Consider the following 5,582-nt stretch of genomic DNA (forward strand, 5'->3'; position numbering starts at 1 on the left):
AAACAAGTATTAATCCTGAGAACTTTTCTGGGGAATTATGAAAACAGTCTGTTATAAAATACATCCAGATGTCAGCCAAGGCTCAGGCAATTGGGATAATAGCTCCAAGTAAAATCAGCGAAGGTCAGCAAGCCAGGAGGAGGAATGCCTGGTTCACGGCGGCAGGGGAGGAGCGGATACCAGAAGGCCAGCCCGGAGCTGTCCAAGACATAATTGTTTAAATGACCTACGAAAAAAAGTTATGGATACAGCGGGTCAACACAGTTTTTTTTTGTTTTTTTTTTTTAAGATTAATTTTGTCACAGAGTAGGGGTAGGTTTACAGACCAAAATAAAAAGAATGTCATTTGATAATTTAAAAAAGCAGAAACAAGATGAAACTTTTAAAAACATCCTCTTGATTTGAGGGTTATTAAATTTTTATTTCAGTGAAAGAGAAAGCCCAAAGACTTTTAATTTTCTTCTCGTTAGTATTACACTCACCTAGTTCTTCTAAGATTCAAAAACCTGTAATCTAATCTGTGTGCCCGTGTGTGGCATGTTGGTTGGGTAAATGACAGTAGCTGCTGTCACAGAACAAAACACACACCTGAAAAGGGAATTGGCCTGCTGTGAAGGGCTGGAAGTACACCTTCCACAAATGAACTGCCCAAGGGCAGGGAGCAAGCCTTAAATTCACCACTGCTTCAATGTCTTTAGTAACAACCCACGTTTCTCCCTGTGTGCAGGGGAAATTCTAGAAAGCCTGTGTGTGGAGGCTGGTGCTGGAGAGAGCACTAACGTCTGAAAACAGGGAAGGTTTACTTCGTATACTTGTTACACTGCACTGTGCTGGCTGAAACTGTTACTCTGGGCGGGCATTGCTTTTGAAAAGTGTTTTGTTAGGAGATGGAGAGAGGGACGGTTTACTTCGTATACTTGTTACACTGCACTGTGCTGGCTGAAACTGTTACTCTGGGCGGGCATTGCTTTTGAAAAGTGTTTTGTTAGGAGATGGAGAGAGCACTGGCCCTGGCTGCCATTCCCATGTGGCAGCTATCTGTAACTCCAGTCCCAGAGGATCTGACGCCTCCTCTGGCCTCCTTGGGTAACCAGGCTCACACATGGTCCACAGACATACATGCAGGCAAAGTACTCATACACATAAAATAAGTAAATAAAACTTTTTAAAGTGTCTTTTGTATTTAGTTTTTAAAAGCAGGCGACGGTTGGGAGATACTGAGAGTCGGGCATTTGGTGAGCTGGTTCTCAAAAGGAAGCAGAAACCCATTGAAAATCCTGACACCCTATGAAATGTTAGAAGTCCCACAAGAAAAATAGTCTGACTCCTTATGCTTTCCAAAGAGATCGCTAAGTTGTTACATTTATTTAGTGCCCAGGGACGTCCAAGACCCAATCATTATCTCGTTAGCCTGATGGTTAGCCTGATGGGGCCTTCACTTTGAAATGTGAGAAAGGAGGGGTGGGGAGGGAGAGCTTGGAGGAAGGAAGAGATCTCAGACACGCTGTGAAAGACTTCCATCATTGGCCCCTATCTAGAGACCGACCTTCCTTCCTTCCTTCCTTCCTTCCTTCCTTCCTTCCTTCCTTCTTGGGACAGCTGATGCCAAAGGTGCTGAGCACTCCAGACAGAATATGTTGGTACAAATTCCTAAGGCCACCTCGTGACTGAGATCATATCAAGTCTAAGACAGAGCACAGGCTGTAATCCCAGCACAAGCAGGGCAGATCTGAGTTGGAGGCCAGCCTGGTGTACAAATTGAGTTTCAGGACAACTAGAACTTCACAGTGATATAAGAGAGAGAGAGAGAGAGAGAGAGAGAGAGAGAGAGAGAGAGAGAGAGAGAGAGAATAAAAAAAGAAAGAAAGAGTGGGTGGGCAAGCCCAAGACAGTAAATGTTCCTCCCTGGCACATCGGTAGGGTGGGCCAAATTCCCCCCGAACTGCACAACTGGCCAGAATCCTTGCTAACTTGTGTTAGAATAAGAAGATTTTACAAAGAACATCGGAAATGGCACAATCAAATGTTTAATGTCCAAAGACGCCTCAAAAGTAAGTCTGAGGGTATATTAAACTGAAAGACAGGGAAATGGGGTGATCCAGGGGACTGGGAGGATCCCGGGCACTGGGACATGCACTCGGAGCTGTGAGTTGAGGTTAGAAAGAAGAGAAGGACCATTCTTGTGGCTTATCTTCACTTTCCAGCCAGGTTCCACTTACAGACCCAGGGATGAGAGGGTCACCCCAACCCTGGGTAGCACAGGAGCCTAACAGTTTGGGGTATCCTGAGGTGTCCCTGAGGAAGAAAGCTGGGTTCCAAGTGCTTCAGAACTGAAAGAAGTCATGGTCCCTGTGGACTGTGCCTTCCTGTGGCTTTGTCACACTCCCAGCCTATGGCTATGGCTCCATGCAATGGTTAGTTAGCAAAAGCAAACTAGATAGTATGCACAGCTGTTGTGAATGTTAACATGTCCTTCCAACTTGACTAAGCCATGGGATGCCTTGACACCTGATCAAACTGTACCCTGCAGATGTGTCTAAGAAGGTGTATTTGGACAAGAATAAATCTGAACTGGTAGACTAAGTAGAGCAGATTGTCCTCCACATGGAGTGGATGCATCGAAGCAATCAACACCCCAAACAAAGGAAAAGCTAAGCATGCAGAACCTGCAGCTGGAGACTTTTCAGCCTTTGTGATTGTGTGAGTCAATAAGTCTCTTATACACACACACATGCACAAGCATACACACACACAAACACATACACACATAAACACACAAATATACACACACATACGCAAACATGCACACACATACACAAACATACACACACATACATACAAGTATATACATACACATACATACACATACATACACATACAAACATACATAAACATACATATATACACATGCACATGCCTGTACACATACATATATATATATATACATACATATACATACATGCACAAGCATAAACACACACAAACACATACACACATAAACACACAAATACACACACACACATGCAAACATGCACACACATACACAAACATACACACACATACATACAAGTATATACATACACATACATACACATACAAACATACATAAACATACATATATACACATGCACATGCCTGTACACATACATATATATATATGTATATATATATACATATACATACATACACACACATACACAAACATACACACACATGCACTTATACACACGTACATGCACATACTCACACATGTACACACACTATTGTTTCTGTTGCTTGGGAGAGCTCTAAGGCATCTGTCTTTATGTTTGTAGAGTTATCTCCTTAGAGTAAACGCACCAGGAGAGCTCTTCCCCAGCACCATCATGGGCTTCCTGGATGGACAGTGCACGCCCACATTTCCCCTTAGAAATGCTGACCTTCCCAGACAGCTCCAGCTCTCAGCCGCTTTGCCTCTGCCAGCTATGCATGCGTGCTTAGTACTGTTAGTCATCTAGTTTGCATTTCTCCTTTCATTCCTTTTGTGATCTGTGCTTACGTTTTTCATACATTTTATTTAGTTGGTGTCTCCTTAGAATTAGATAAATGTCTTCCAACAGCCCATGTGACAAAGTCTGAGCCCCCAGCATGATGCTATGGAAATGATAACGTTAGAGGTACATCCCATGAGAAAACATTAAGTCTTGGGAGCACATCTTTAAAGGAGACATTAGCACAGTCCGGTCCCATGGACCAAAACTGTGGGCCAAAACCAAATCTTGTCTTCTTATAAATTATAAGTTAATGATCACCGGTGTTCTCTGTCACAGTGACAGAAAGCTGACCTAATCTCTTAAGTCACACTGTCTAGTAACCAGACTCTGACGTGACAGTGTATGTGCATGCAGCAGGTTTAGCTGATGGGGTGGTTGGCCTGAGAAGGCCTCCGTATGCTCAGGCATCTAAATACTTGGTCTCTACTGGATGACTATCTGGTAGGTTTAGGAGCTGAAGGAAGTGGCCTTGCTACAGGAAATGTGTCACTGAGGGCAGGCTCGGACATTTCAAAAGACTCAAGCAATCCCCACCTTGTTTTCTCTACTTCCTGTTTGTACTTCGAGATGTGAGCTCTCAGCTCCCAGCTCACGTTGCCACACCTGCCTGCTGCCACATTTCCCTGTCATGATAGGGACAGACAGACCCTTATACCTGTGGAGCTGGACGCCCTAAATAAGCCCTTCATGTTATATGTGGCCTTGGTCCTGGTGCTTTATCACAGCATAGAAAGTAACCGTACAGCAGGCTTTCTGAGCAACACCTTAGCAACACCATGCTGCGACGTGGCCAAGTGCTCAGATGGCCATTGCGTGGGCACGATTCCTGACTGCCTTGGCTGCCACTAGGAGGCGCTGCAGCGCTTAGACCACAGCTTTCTCCAGCAGGGGGCAACTCTTGGGAAGGTCCTGGAGAGCTAACACTGGAGGAAGTGGAGGAAGGGATGGGTGCTGCCCTGCAGAAAGGGCGTGGGCGTGGGTGGTAGCAATCAAGACACTGGGATTTTACATATTTGTTTGAAAGAGCTCTGTATACAATCAAATTCATCTTCCTTTCAAATGGTCCCAGCTCAGCTTTAGGAGCAGAGGCAGAGTGAAGGGAGAGCATTTTTCTGGGATGCCTGAGGCTGGGAGGCACACATAGCAACACACACACTCACACACAGCACCACACACCCATAGGCACACATACATACAAATATACACACACACACACGCGTGCACGTGCACGCACACACACAGTACCATATACACATACATAGGCTGAGTGCCACATACAGTACCACACACACATACACTGGGTCTCACACATACATACACATACACACACACACACAGAGGCTGGGTGCCACATACAGTACCATATACATATACATAGGCTGGGTGCCACATTCAGTACCACACACACATACACACACACGCACGGGCTGAGTCTCACACATACACACACACACACAGGCTGGGTCTCATACATACACACACATACACAGTACCACACACACAGGCTGGGTCTTACACATACATACACACACACACACACACAGCAACACACACACAGGCTGGGTGCCATACACAGTACCACACACACATACAATGGCTGGGTGCCACACACACACAGGATTCAATTCTGCTTTATTTCAATGTTTATTATCCCGTTTCCATCCTGAAGATGTTTTGGTGGCAGTTGTGCGGTTTGCTTGTTTGTTTATACAGTTGGTTCTGTCCGATCTACCTCAAGCTCTGAGAGTCTGGCTCAAGGTTACAGTGTGGCCCTGTACTTCCCTCTGACTCTCTGTGGTTTTCTATCTCACATTTCACTAACTTGATAAAGATCTCAGTTTATTGCTGCTGTAAGTTTGTGGCCAGTGTCTTGCCAAATACATAATGAGTTGTGCTAATATATTTTACCGGGTAATAGCCCTTTTCCAAGTGTGATTTAATGTCATTCTTATTGTTCAGGAAATCTTCCTGCGTCTATCCACGTTTCTAGGCACGTGCTTCTGCCCCGCCTCCCCTGAGGTCATTTCAAGGGTATTCTGATCACTGAAA

This window comes from Mus musculus, chromosome 6, assembly GCF_000001635.26.
Source record: "Mus musculus strain C57BL/6J chromosome 6, GRCm38.p6 C57BL/6J".
Classification (NCBI taxonomy): Eukaryota; Metazoa; Chordata; class Mammalia; order Rodentia; family Muridae; genus Mus; species Mus musculus.